Consider the following 15,979-nt stretch of genomic DNA (forward strand, 5'->3'; position numbering starts at 1 on the left):
AACTTAAATTTTATTTCGTTTTATGGGGTTTAAGAACAAGCAAAAATTTTTATCAAAAATGACATTTTTCGCTAAAATTGAAAATGAAAAAGTTTTTTCTATTGGGTACCTTCCCAGTAATATACGTGGACACACTGTATACTATAATTCTTTTATATAATTTAATTAACATAATTTAGACTCAATTTCATCATTAAGAACCATTCTACTGGCGCCCAACTATAACAAAATGTGAAATAATAAATAAAATAATATCATTTGTCCGAGGTCATGTCTTTGTGCCAATTTTGATAACAATTTGTAAATATACAGTGAAATTATCAAAAACTGAATAAAAATAGCTTTAAGGAAATGTGCCTATCTTTTTACACAACATTTTATGGAGGAATATTTAATCAATTGAAGCGCTTATTGTATAAATTGAACAAATTTGCAATACTTAATTTTGAGAAAAATCAAAAACGCTTAAACTACATAGTTTAATAACTTAAAACTTATCCAATTTTGTTCTACATATAAAATGTAGAAATAACCTAGTAAAGTGACTAAAATTGCCCAAAAAATTCTTTATCTTCTTAATGAATGTAAGTCAAGACTTCATAAGATTACTCAGTTCTTTGGCCTTGATTGGCACTCTTCTATAGTAAGCCATTTTATTTGGAAACGAAGTAGCTTCAACATTTTTCTTGGCAAATTTCTGGATGAAATAATTCCTTCTATGAACTCTAATGCTGTTTATAACTCCTTGAGTCTCACTTAAATGAGTTAATTGTTTACATTTTGATATAGTAAAATTTTCTTTAATTTTCTTTGTACTGATGGCGAGTCCCTTTGTATTTTTTTAAATAGACTGGCCATGTGTTTATGTGTATCTACCACTTTTACAGTAAAATGTAGTCTCGATGTTTTTTGCATTTGCTATTATTAACACGTACTGTATTGGAGTATAATCCTGGTCATGGCACCTAAGAACCCTTTTATAAGTCCAAAATCTCTGTCGCACGGTAGAAATGAATTTAATACTTTCATTACTTGCATCAGAGATATCATTCATCATCATCATCATCATAAGTGGCTCGGCAATCCGTTATGGATCTTGGCCTGCTCGCAAATAAGTCTTCATTCCTCTCGATTCCTGGCAACTTCCTCCATCTTCTAACCCTTAGAATCATTAGGACTTCTTCCACATCATCAATCCATCCATCCATCTTCTTCGTGGTCGTCCTCTACTTAGAGATATCATACAGGATTGTTTAAAATAAAAAATATTAATTTTTAGGTATCGGCAATGACAGAAACTATGATGCCACCAAAATAATTACTATAAAGGTAATAAGTTTCGGACTAGTTTCCTTTATACAATAAACGCTTCAATTGGTATAATTTGCTCCAAAAAACTGATTCTAGTCTATGTCCCAATAGTTATAACTCACCTTGTCTATAATAAACCATTTGAAATAAAAATTATGATCATTGGTCACTAATTATTGATTTTTTTGTTTCAGGAAATGAATTTCTGCAACCATAGAATCAAGTTTATGTAGATTGGTTCTGCGCCGCTATTCTATCTGTTGTGCAACCGTTGACAGTGTAATCTTGTTAAAATGATCTCGTGTTATGCTCATTATTAATTGTTTGTACAGAAATGAATATGCTTTTATGTCTTTTCTATTACAAGAAATAATGTTAGTTCTATGATCTACAAGCAGACTCAAAAAGTTCCCAACACAAATTAAATGAATCAAATATTTATTTATTGATATATTTGACCAAATGGTTTGCTGAAGGATCAAATATTTGTTGATTTTTTCAAAATATGCCAACATTGAACAAATTATCAGTTTCTGTTTTAAACATTAAGGGGTTTATACATCCAGTTTGTTCCCAGCAAAATGTAAGCATTTTTGTTGTAGTATTAAACTTTGCTACTTACCTAAAGTTTTCTAGTCACTGTAAGACAAAAACATTCAAATATAACTAAAATATGATAAACTTAACCATATATTTTTTTTACGATTTCGGAATCTACAAGAATTTTACTTGTATCTGGCCGTCTTATCAAACTCGTCTGTGTGCAGGGTAAATCTTACCAATACCAACTTGGTCTTAATAAGTTGGACTGCAAAGAGGAAAGACTTTGTCTTTCCCGTTACTTTACAGTGTCTCCAGATCATGGATCCATGAAAAATATCAATATCAGTAGCCATTATTAAATTATACATCCCTCTTCTGTAATCTCTTGTATTTCGGAACATTTTAATTTTCCTAGGATCTTTCATTTGTTGATTATCTTTAGTTACAGCTATGTGAATGATTATACCAACTTTTCTTCTGTTAATGTGATTATGTTCCTCCAGTTTAGTTCACCTTTTGATTCTAAAATACTAAACAATTCAACTGATATATTTTCATTTATTATGTACCTATTTCATTAATTAGGGGCTGTTTTTGCTACATTTTTGTTCTCCCCAATGTCTCGTGTTCGATCATTTCTATATCTTGTCACCATTTTGCCACATACTGTAAACACTACTATTTTATATGTACATACTTCTAGATACACGTGTTTCATCCAATGTTTTGACACTGTTACTATATTTTATTTTATATAACCAACATACAGTGATGAGCGCACTAATAACCGGCAAAATAACGCAAAAGATGGAAAACATATTAAGTTATGAGATAAAAAGAGATGAACCTAGTGGAGGTGTTACATTTAGCGATAGTAACTTATAGATTGACATTATATTGATTGTTTCCCACCTTTAGATGTATCGGAAGAGTTTGAGAAGTGCCACTGTCATAGTGACAGTTTTAGTTGACATACTCCTCTGATACGTCTAAAGGTGGGAAACAATCAATATAATGTCAATCTACAAGTTACTATGAAATTTAACACTTCCACTAGGGGTCACCTCTTTTTATCTCACAACTTAATATGTTTTCCATCTTTTGCGTTATTTCTCCAGCAAATAGCACCTTTGAGAAAACCCGATGTATTTTTTTTATTAACAAATTCGCATCAACCAAATTGGCTATTCCCTGAAACAATTGTAGCGACCAATAATTTGTATTACGTTTGTATGTTTAGATGGAGTTTAAAATGTTAATTGAAGTTAGGAAAACCCGATGTATTGATAGACGGTTAAAGTGCCAGATTGACCGTTTGTGCAAAATAAGGCCTAACACTCCTAAGTTATCCTAATTAAAATTAGTCAATTAGAATTTAAAGATAGACTGCGACTGAAAATATTTGAGTAAATTTTAATGACATTATATTTTTTGTATGAACATTTGTTAGAATATTTACAATCTTACAGTTTCCATGTCAGATGAACAAACTAGGTGGAACAATAATGTAAGTTATCTAATATGAATGGAACTTTTTGGGTCCTCTTCCGATCTCTGCCTTCATTAATTTCTCATTTCTGGTGCCATTTGTTCTACAGTTTTAAGTTCATAGATGCCAATTTTTATAAGGTAAGCGGTATGGGTTGGCAGCTCAATATTCCCTGAAAAAAGAAAAAACAAAAAAATGAAAATGTTGTTCGATTACTAGTAATTTTTTTTAAATTTGTAATTTATAAGGCCAGATTGATTATACATAGTGTAAAATAAGAGTTAATATAACAATTTGAAGCAGCATCTCGTAAGAAAATGTCAAAATACCGTCGACTTTTCAAGAAACAGAGTTCAAATATTTATTTTTGGTGTTTTATGCAAAGCTAGTCTTATAATTTGTGAATATGAATGTTTTTTTTGACGATGTATATATAGAAAGATACTTTTACAATACATATAAAGTTTTTATTTGCTTAACTTTTAATGTTAAAAACTTCAAGTCAGCTTTTAAATTTTATAAGTGCTGTTAAATCATAAAACCAACATTAAATATGTTACAGCATATATCACAGTCATTAAATTGTATAGTTATAAAATCCATATAGTAGATAAAGTTATAGGTTTTTTACCAAATTATGTCACATTATATAATAAGATCTAAATTTTATAAGTGCTGTTAAATCATAAAACCAACATTAAATATGTTACAGCATATATCACAGTCTTTAAATTGTATAGTTATAAAATCCATATAGTAGATCTTATTATATAATGTGACATAATTTGGTAAAAAACCTATAACTTTTCTAATTGTTTTGTAAGTGTTGTAACTATTAAAAGTTCTGTTTACTTATCCACTATTATATAATATATTATACTATTACTATTTGGACGTTTCTTCCTTAGCATTTCTATTAGACTGCTTGAGGTTTTTAATAGAAGAATGATCTCTTTCTGATTTTTTCGTACTAATTTTTAAAGAATTTTACCCCAATGAAGAATTATGTTGTCCCCAATAGCTATAATTGGCGTAGCCTGTAGGATAAGACCCACAATTTTAAAAACTAGTACGAAACTAAAACTTAGAAATGGATCTATTTTTTTTAATAAATAACTATTTGGACTCTGTATTACATATTATATTTTTTTTTGTATATAGCATAGTGTTAGTTGTTAGGTGCTTCGTGTACCTCTTTTGTTGATTTATTTTTGATTTTTATAAATATTATATAATACACATTATATATTCATTTCATTCTCGTCATGCGGTACTGGTCATATGATTCGTGTTATATTTTGTTCGCCCAGTGTTTTTTGGGCACCTTTTATCATTATAAATTAGAATATTTTTTTACTGTAATATTTGTAAAGTGTTTGATGTATTGTTAGATGTATCCAACGACGAAACAAAAAAAAATATAAGTGAAATTCCGTTAAATCAGATAGTATCTATTTTTATGAATCTGGCATCTTCATTTTTTATATATCAAACTTTATGTTATGCTGATATTTGCAGATATGTATTTCAATACTTCTCTACCTTAAGGCCGAAGTTTAATATATTATTAATAAATTTCCTTACACCACTATGTGGTAACAAGGTTTTTTGAATATATATATATATATATATATATATATATATATATATATATATATTAATAAATTTCATATCTCATGGAATCTGCAGATTTTTAAATTTGTTGGTCTTGTGGAATTATTGATTTTTTTCAAGACTTTCTGATACTTTCAATGGAATCAAACTTCGGTTTTTTTTTTGTTTCGATCGAATTAATAGACGGCTACTGGTATCTGACTGCTTTTAGTTTAATTAAATTAATTTTACAATAGATGGCAGTAGGCGTCATTTTTTATTTTTCAAGATATAAACTTGTAGTAAAACAAGCATACTTTGCGTCGGTTTGATACATTGAAATATATTTTTTATCAAGTTTAGTTTTAGATTGTAGTCGAATATTAAGACCGAGAAGATAAACTAATTCTGATGGGATCTCTGAAGATTAATTAAAATTGATCCGTTAGGTTACACGGTGGGTCTAAAACTGTCAAGTCTTTCCTGAACCCTTTTCGGTTCAGGAACACAGGTGCACCGGTTTACTAGAATGTGACTGGCTGGACAGCTGGGGACACTACATCAACACTCAAATATAAGTATGTACATAAAAAAGTGATGAAATCGCATGTAAAGCGATATCGTTGACAAAGTAGAAGGCTGTAATATTTTCACCGATAAAACTTGCTCTAGCAAGTAATTTTAATTTTCCCGTCTATCGAAATTTTTAGCGACTACGGTCGTTTCTCGCCGCGAAAAGGTTCGAATTCTTGAAAGGTAGATACTTCTGGAGATGGACAGACATCTAAAAAATAGCATTGCATCATAGTTTTTGGCAAGAAAAACAGTTTTTTGTCTATTTACTCAGATGAAAAGATTTATTGTTAGCATTTCATACTAACTAAGAAAAAGAGTTAACTTTTTTTTCATAATGTTCTTTTGCTACAAGTTTATATCGTTGGACGTGGTTTTTAATTTAGTTGCGCCTAATGAATACGTACCTATTGATGTGTATAAAAAAGAAGAGGCAGTGTAGACAATGTTTTTAATTTCGTTGTTAGAAGGTGGCCGGTTTTTATTAAGCTTTTTCCTAAATCATAACTTTTTTCTTTTTCATATAATCAGGTGATATACTTAAGGTGATACAGTAGCGATCAACAGGTAGCAAAAATGCGTTCCAAGATTGCGGCTGTAGTTTTGAATATTTTTTCGAGATATTTGGCACACGTATTCATAATATAATAAAGAATGGCGGTACAGAGCCCAATTTGAAAAATATATTAATATGTGGAAATTACTCTGTAATTAAATACAATATTTAAAAAACGAGCCTGTGCCGCCATTAAGAAGAACAAAAAAATACACTTTCTTCAAATAAACTTTTTTATCCGATGCCTAGATTTTGTGTCATTTTGGAACTACAGTAAAACCCCGATATAACGGACCTCCATTTAACGGACTTCGGATATAACGGACAAGAAAATCCGGTCAAATGTGAAAAAAATTAAAAATGGCTCTGTATTTTACAAAGAATTTTTTATTATAGCATATTGCGGACACATTTCTAATTATAAAAAAACAGTACAAACATCAAAAGTGCAAACAAAACTTAAAAAAAGTTTGATTTATTTTAAACCTATTTTTATATAACGGACTTTCGCCTTTAACGGACACCCCGTCCCCCCAATTAGTCCGTTATATCGAGGTTTTACTGTACTAAAATTTTTTATTTCATTAGTAGTTCCAAAATGACACAAAATCTAGGCATCGGATAAAAAGTTTATTTGAAGAAAGTGTACTTTTTTGTTCTTCTTAATGGCGGTACAGGCTCGTTTTTTTAATATTGTATTTAATTACAGAGTAATTTCCACATATTAATATATTTTTCAAATTGGGCTCTGTACTGCCATTCTTTATTGTATTACGAATACGTGTGCCAAATATGTCGAAAAAATATTCAAAATTACAGCCGCAATCTTAGAACGCGTTTTCGCTACCTGTTGATCGCTACTGTTTCCTCTTAATTATAAATTAAAGTTAATAAAAGTACCTAATTCTTGAATCCATTTTTTAGTTTAGGGGTAATATACTTTTTATTGATATACTATAAATAATATACAAAAAATCTTACAATTAAGAGTAAAACATGGTATAATAAGTTACAGAATTATAAAAATATCCAAAAGAATTACAAAATTGTTCAAAACGTTTTCGGTCCTATCGGACCATAATCAGTAATACTTGAAATATTTTCAAAAGGCCACTTACAAAACGAAAAACTTTTAATTTACATATAAAGCGTTAAATGAACTTAAAGTTCTTCTTCTTCTTCCTCCTCCTCTGCTTCTTCTTCTTCCTCCCCCTCTGCTTCTTCTTCTTTTTCTTCTTCTTCTTTTTCTTCTTCTTCTTCTTCTTCTTCTTTTTCTTCTTCTTCTTTTTCTTCTTCTTCTTCTTCTTCTTCTTCTTCTTCTTCTTCTTCTTCTTCTTCTTCTTCTTCTTCTTCTTCTTCTTCTTCTTCTTCTTCTTCTTCTTCTTCTTCTTCTTCTTTTTGTATAGACATGACTCTGTCTGTTTTTCAATGTGCCTCCAGTAAGTTGTCGTTCCATCGTTTTCGTGGTCTTTCCACTGATGGTCTTCATATTGGGGAACCGTCTATCGCTGTCCTTATTTGTTGTCATTTGGCGTATGTGGTCAATCCATTCTACTCTTCTGTTTCTTACCCAGTTATTAATGTTCTCCACCTTGCATCTCCGTCGTATATCTGTACTTCTAGCACTATCCCATTGTGTCTTACCATCAATTTTTCGAAGGGTTTTCATCTCCGCTGTTTAGAGCAATCTTTTTGTCCTCTCTGTGTCAGGTCGTGTTTTTGCCGCGTATGTCATTATTGGTCTGATGACTGTTTTGTAAATTCTACCTTTCATTTCTTTTCCGATATTTTTATTTCTCCATATTGTGTTATTCAGGAAGCCTGAGGCTTTGTTTGCTTTATTCACCTGATCTTCCACTTTGGTTTCGAGCTTTCCGTAGCTAGATAGTGTGATGCCTAGATATTTAAACTCCATGACTTGTTGTATTATCTGACCATCCAGCTCCAATTTACACCTTATTGGATTTGCTGTTATAACCATGCATTTTGTATTTTTGGTGAAATTACCATGTTAAATTTTCTGGCTGTTATATTAAATTGGTGCAGCGTACATTGTAAATCATCTTCACTTTGAGAGATTAGTATTGCATCATCTGCATAGCAGATTATTTTAAGTTGTTTTTGTCCCATTTGGTATCCTTTTTTAGTTCTTGAACAATAAAGGACTAAAGGAATCCCCCTGTCTTATCCCATTGCCAGCTTCAATTGGGTCACTTAGTTCATCTTCTACTTTTATTTTTATTTTGTTATTCTGGTAGATGTTTTCGATCCTGGTAGTTATTCCTAGAGGTATCTTTCTTGCATACAATAACTGATAAACGTCTTTTAATTTGACCATTTCAAATGCTTTTTTAAGGTCAACGAAACATAAATATGCCGGTTTGTTGAATTTTAACGATTTCTCTTGAACTTGTCTTGAACTAAAGTTAAACGACGTAATGCAATTGATTATGGATTTTTAAGTAAAAGGGAGCATACTGTGCTGTTACTCGAAAATGGCGACCACGACTGGGTCCCGCCAAAGTTATCAGCCAAATCAGTTTAAAAAAGTTTTAGTTAAAAATCTATAATCACCGACATCATGTTATTTAATTTTAAGTTCATTTAAGATTGAATATATACATTAAAGTTTCTTATTCTGTTTGGTAAGTGGCTTCCTGTAAATGTGTCAAGTATCATTGATGATGTTCCGATATGACCGAAATCGTTTTGACCAATTTTGTAATCCATTTGGATATTTTCATAATTTTATAAATTATTATACCAATTACACTAGAAGTTCCACACTTGATTGTAAGTTTTTTTTAAACTACGGTATACAGCCAACTGGAAATTTTTCCTTATTATATACAAAAAGTTAATGCAGAAAGAAATGTTATGATTTTGGAAATTTCTATGGGCGATTTCTGGACAAAATTCCTATGTTTGGATTGTAAATTTTTATTTATAGTAGAATTTAAATTTTAGACAATACTACGCATTGATATAGTCAATTATCATTTAAAAAAAGTCAATTTTGTATGTACCAGCGTCACGAATTGCAGTATTTTCGAATAAATACAAAAAATGTCTAGTGAGATAATGTAGTAAAAAATTAATATCAAAAACAATGTTCTTCGGTCTCAAAGTATTGAAAACATCCCCTGCTTATCTTAAAATCTACATAGCATAGCCATAACTCCCCAAAATTCAAGATACTCGATTTCAATGTTTAAATATATTTTCCAATTGTACTTGATGCCATTTTTTATCATTATTTACATTCAGTGAGAAGTTTACTTCTCCACTGTGTTATGCCAGTGTATTGATAAGGATCCTCTGCTTTAACTGTATAATTATATTCATCTAGTTTAATTTATTTATATAGTAGAAAGATTGCGAAGACCCCAGTGATTTATACAGAAAGTTCTTCTGAGACTTTATCCAACCAAAGAATAAATTTTGATAAGATTAACAAATTCAATAAATAGCAATTGGAAAAACTAAAGTAAGAGGAAAAGTAGAAACAAGAACTCACAATCCAAATTAATTGGAAAAAATAAGCTAGCATGTAGTTAAAACAAATGGTCGAGCGTATTCTGATGTAAACTGTGTTAAAATAATTCCAAATAATATACTAAAGTAATTCTAATTCTTAGAATTATTCTACCACAGTTTAAATCAGTATATCCTTTTAAGTGTACTGAACCGTTGATTTTAAGTATATACTAGCTTATTCTTTAATTGTAAACTTTAATAATCACTGATATACGCAACATTTTAGCCTGTAAAGTTTCTTTAGTTTCTCAATCGCCCCGTTTTTAACAATCAGAATTTTATTTGAATTTGGAGCACATGTTTCTACTTTTAGTAACATGTAGTGACTAGCCATTCTTGTCTGTTTCTTTAACTTGGTACCTATGATTATGTAGAAGTTGTCAATTTTTTGTTGTGTCATTTGTCTGTTTTGTTTAAAATACTTGCAGTAAAACATAATTTGTCCTTATAATTTTTTTCTACTTAATATAGCATTGTGGCATGTTCCTTCCGACATCTACCTATTAACATTCAATGAAATACAAGAGTCAAAATTCCAGCGTCTTGCATGATTGCACTAAGATATTTTAAATATTCTTTATCCACCTTATGGATAGTATCTATCTTGTAATAGTTTGTACTTAGCATTTTAATTTTATTATCGGTTTTCACATCCTGCCTCTTAGTTATATCATGCAATATTTGATCGTTTGAGATTTTCTTTGTTAATTGACGTTAAAATTAGTATTTATTTGGAAAACCAATTTCACAGCTCAATTCAATGACTGACTAATTGAACATTACTTTAATATTTAATGAATCTGTCATATCAATATTCTGATTAGAAATGACTTGTTTGTATCTATTTTTACTGTTACCACTTTTGATCCATTAGTAGTATTTTATTAGTTATAACGATGATGATAATATTTTCCAAAGCTTTTAAAATAGCGCCTGTTAAAAATTACCCTATTCTTCTGATCTAAGGGCATTTCATGCAGCCAATTTAGCTTACCACAATTTTGGCTGTTGTAGGGTTTAGGCTGTTTCTTGCCGATGCTTTCATGTTCTTGTACGCGTGCTGTAGGATTTCTTTGTATCTCAGTCTTCATGTGTTTGATGTATCCCGGTATAGATTGCTAGAATTCGTTTGGTGATCCACTGAAAGCATTATTTTTGATATTTTGATATACAAAAATGTAGAATTAAAAATTAGTTAGAAAATGTCAATTATGGAATTATTTTGAAGTTACCGCTCTTTTTGTGATAGCTGGTTAACTTGAGTGAACTAAGTAAGTACAGAAATATTAAAAAGAAAACAATATGCAGATAAAAATGGTCGTGTTGTGCATATCTATTGTTTAATTTTTACACAAGAATAAAACACGGTACTTACTAATTGCATACGCACCACAAAAGCAACGAGTGTACTTTTTACAGTGATACCCTCTAATCAGGTGCCTCAATTTTCTTTAAATTCGTTAAAATAATATAAATACTAAGTTAAGAAAATATTATATGAATGTAATATAAATTCACATATTGCTGTTTCACAAAAATATATTAAAAAATGATAATATTGGTTGTTTTATTTTTGTTTCCCAATTAAACTCCATCTAATATAAGAATGTGTTGAAGTAAGTTTAACAGGAAGTCACCATTCGTAGAGGTCTAAATTCGAATTCTATCTAAAGTCTAAATTCATCAAGTCAAAAAAGTTACAAAACTGTTAAAGTTTAAATAAGCTTTTCAAAAGTTCTTCGAGTTTTTAAATAATTAAGCAGTACTTTTGAAACACAAGAAAGAAATACTAAAAGTTTAATAGATTAAATTGTGATTCCTGCAGAAATTGATATTATCAAAAATATAAAAACATTTGCGGAACCAAGCACTCAACACAAGCTAGTTGTAGCCGAAATGACTACAAAGAAAAGGGAATATAAAATATAGCCGATAAACCATACACTAAGATAAATATTAAGAAGTTGAAAAAAGACAAAGAGAAAAATGACTATAAACAGAAAATAGATTGCAAAGAATAGAGATAGAACGAGATCAATTGGATATGGAAGAAAAATGAAAAGTACTAAAAGATACTCTATACAAAACAGCAGAAAAAGTCTATAAATAACTATCACAAGAGAACAGAATGGTGGTGCCAGGAAATAAAAAAAATAATAAAGCAAAATATATTGAGAAACGTAATAGAGCAAAGGCAGCAGTAAGGGAAGCAGAAAAGCGGAGCTGGGAAGAATTCAGAAGAGAATTGGAAGCTAATTATAAAAAAGATAATAGAAAATTCTAGAATGGCATAAAGAATTTAAGAGGGAAAAAAGGTTGAGAACTGTATGGAATTAAAGGTAAAAGATAACGAATTAAAAATAGTGACTACAAAAATAATAAAAGTATGGAAACAATACTACGAAGATAAATTCAATCAAGAAGTAGAAAGAAATGAAGCAGGAGGAGCTAGACCACAAATGGAAGAGGAACCAGAGAATACAAGAAGTTGTAAAGAATTTTAAAATTGGAAAACCGGCAGGAGAGAACCAAATATATCCACAAACGATAAAATGGATGCGAGAAAAAGGAGAGGACTGGCTAATACAGATATGCAAGGAAGCTTGGAGTACAGAGAAAATCCCAGAAGACTGGAAGAAAAACATAGTTCTACCAATATACAAAAAAGGGCAACATAATGAATGTTGAATAAAACAACGATATAAAGAAAATAACAGTAATGAAAACGGAGACCTTTTGACTGACCTCTGCAGCATAAATGAAATACGTATTAACAATACTGTTCCCCTCATAAAGAACATTACAAATACACTTTTGAAAACATTAGAGAAGAAAGATATATGATAGACTATATTCTATCGAATATAGTACACCCGTCTCAAATCTTGGATGTAAGAGCACTAACATGAGCAGAAATAGGAAGCGGTCATAAATTGGTATTGTGTAAAGTCAGAATGACAACACGTACCTATATGTGATAACAAAACAACACAATACACCACCAAGATAAAAGTCAAAAGCTTACAGGATGACCCACAAGATACCTATTTCAAAAAAGGTTATCGAAAAGAAGCTGCAACGTGTATATCACAGAAAGTGACGGAGTCAAAAAGAAGGCTGGGCAAAAATTAAATCTAATATCTTAGCCTCAGCCAAGAAAGTTCTCGGTGAAAGAAATATTAATAAAAATAAATGAGCTATTATAACAGCCACAAGAAAGAATACGAGGAAAATATCAATACCATATATAAAAGGACTATCAGAGAAACTTAAAAGACTCATGAACTGAAGAGAAGAATATGTCTTGGGTGGGCAGCATTTGGAAAACTGAGATAAACTTTTAAAAGTGAGTTGCCCACATGCCTAAAGAGAAAGGTATTTGATCAGTGCGTCCTCCCAGTCTTGACGTACGGATCAGAAACACTCACTTTAACAAAAGCCTCGGCTACCAAACTAAGAGTCACGCAGAGAAGAATGGAGCGGTCAATGTTCTGCGAGACAAAATCAGAAACGAAGAAATCAGGAGAAGAACAAAGGTGACTGACGTCATCGAGAGGATAGCCAGGTTGAAGTGGAGATGGGCAGGACACGTAGCCAGAATGACAGATGGGCGATGGACAAAGAGGTTATTGGAATGGAGGCCAAGAAGGACAAGAGAAGCGTCGGTCGACCGCCTACAAGATGGACTGACGACTTAAGAAAGGTAAATAAAAACTGGATGAGAGCGGCGCAGGATAGATGGGGTTGGAAACGAGGGGAGGAGGCCTATGTTCAGCAGTGGACTTTTGAGGCTGGATGATGATGAGAAACTTAAAACAATAGGAAATAAATTCAACATTTCAACAACATTCAAAACAACAAACACGTTGAGATCTATTCTATCTAAAACTAAACCTAACAATGAACAAGAAAGAACAAAGAATTGTATTCATAAAATACCTTGTGAATGCGAACAATTTTATTTAGGTGAAACATCAAGAACATTAAACGTTAGAATAAGTGAACATAAGTCTTATATTAAAAATAGAGAATCTGATAGATCTCAAATATGTCAACACGCATGGGATAATGAGCATAGAGTTCAGTGGAGAGATTCAAGTATAGTACTGAAAGAAACAGATGGTAAAAAGAGAAAAATCAAAGAAGCGGCTCTAATTATGCTAATTTTTTTTTATTAACCCCACATTTATTACAATCTATCTATACAATCTAAACCTAAATGTTTAGGTAGATAACAGACAATAAGTAATAGGACTGACAATAATTAGGAATGACATATAGGGAGGCATCCAGTGATGCACCCCTTTTTTAAAACTTAGCCTACAACACTGACTATTTCTGACATAAACTTATACACATTAATTTAGTACCTATTGTTCACTTAACTCTAACGGAACTTTTCGTTTTAACCTACAAACAGTACGCGGTTTATTCACTAAATTTTTTGCTAACACGTTTGGATGCACTTTAAGTTTCTCTGTATGTTTTTTCGCGCACTTTTTGATGTCATCTTTGACGTATGGTAGTCCGGCGTCCCGATGGATGGCTTCATTGGTTATGAACCATGGAACTCCTAGTATTGACCTCAATATTTTGGACTGAAATCTTTGTATGATTTCAATGTTGGAATGTGCAGCGGTTCCCCATAATTCTATCCCATAAGTCCACACTGGTTTTAGGATGGATTTGTAGATTAATATTTTATTTTCAGTTGATAGTTTTGATTTTTTACCCAACAGCCAATATATGGTTCTTAACTTATGACCCAGTTGTTTTCGCTTAGTAAATATATGCTTCCTCCAGTTTAATCTTCTGTCCAAGTACATACCTAGATATTTGACTTCATCCCCTTGTGGGATTCCTTTACCGTTTAAGTATACAGCCGGACATGTTTCCCTACTCGTGGTAAATGTTAGGTGTAGCGATTTGTTTTCATTAATTTTGACTCTCCATTTTGTCATCCATTGTTGAATTTTATTTAGATTATTTTCTAAGATTTCTGAGGCTATTTTGGGATTTTGGTTCGATGATAGTATTGCCGTATCATCCGCAAATGTGGCTGTAGTGATATGTGTATCTGTCGGTAAGTCAGCAGTAAATATAAGGTATAATATAGGTCCTAGTACACTTCCTTAAACCAAACAGTGACAAAACACCGATTGGACTATTAAGTAACGGGAGTGAGTAATACATGCACGCTGCGCCACAAAAAATGGCTTCGAATTTGTTAACACCGGTAAAAATAATGGATAGATACAAAGTGGATTCGGACGACGACACATCAGAAGACCATAGAAAGAGGAACAGAGAAGAAGAGGAAGAATTGTTCCAAAAAAGTAAAAAAGTGTCTAGATCGCCTAACAAAACCCGTAACGAAGATAATAAGCTCGATCAAATTATTAAAATGATGCATGACTTAACCACAGAAACAAAAAATTTAACAACGGAAGTAAAAGAGATAAAGAATGAACAGAGAAAGTACTGGGAGGAATTAAACGACCTGAAAACAGAATTGGAGAAAGTTAAACAAGAAAACCAAACTAAACACAAGGAGAAGGAAGAAATGAAAAAAGAACTAAACTATATGAAAATACGTGTACAAAGACTAGAAAAGGAAAGGAAAGTAAATAATGTTGTAATACAAGGCTTGCCAATAGATACAATCGATAGAAATGCACTGAAACAAACTGTAGGAAACTTCATGGAAAAAGAAATGAATATCAATGTTCAAATCGAAGAAGTTATCAAACTGGGAGAAAAAACATGTTTGGTCAAACTACAGAACAAGTTTGAAAAAGAAAAGATCATGCAAAATAAAGCTAAACTAAAACACATAAAAGGCAATAAAGTATATATAAATAATGACATAACAAAAGAAGAACTACAAACACAGAAAAAAATAAGACAAGTCGCAAATGAAGAAATTAATAAGGGTAAAAGTGTTACAATAAAATATAATAAATTAATAATAGATGGAAAAACACACAAATGGAATCAATACAGCAACCAGCTAGAAGAAGACCAGGGAAATCCAAAAAACTAACAGAAGATGAAAATACACAAACAAAAGCACAAATCACGACAGACAAGGCACAGAAAAAGGAATTGAGCAAGGACGAAAATAGAAATAGAGCAAAAACGAAAGATAAACATGAAATAGACATAAGAGAGAACATATTTATAGGTGCATGGAATGTAAGAACCCTACACGAAACCGGCAAATTGGAGCAGGTAAGCCAAGAGATTGATAAGTACAAATTAGACATTGTCGGACTAAGCGAAACAAGATGGAATGGTAGTGGATCAACCCGAGTAGGTGACCAACAGCTAATGATATATTCTGGGAATACGGATGTAAATGACAAACACGAAAAGGG

The 15,979-nt window shown here is 31.3% G+C and overlaps 1 protein-coding gene across 2 annotated transcripts in view; it reads left to right on the plus strand.

Annotated features, from left to right (window-relative positions):
* The window catches only part of LOC114329470 (forkhead box protein O-like), a 159,562-nt gene extending 148,404 nt beyond the window's left edge, over window positions 1-11,158 (plus strand). For both annotated transcript variants that reach the window (XM_028278586.2, XM_028278587.2), the window contains one exon: window positions 1,506-11,158. The gene's annotated coding sequence lies outside the window, so the exon portion shown is untranslated. The remainder of the gene's footprint in view (window positions 1-1,505) is intronic.
* The last annotated feature ends 4,821 nt before the right edge of the window (window positions 11,159-15,979 follow it).

The sequence above is a fragment of the Diabrotica virgifera genome, chromosome 5 (genome assembly GCF_917563875.1).
Source record: "Diabrotica virgifera virgifera chromosome 5, PGI_DIABVI_V3a".
Lineage (NCBI taxonomy): Eukaryota > Metazoa > Arthropoda > Insecta > Coleoptera > Chrysomelidae > Diabrotica > Diabrotica virgifera.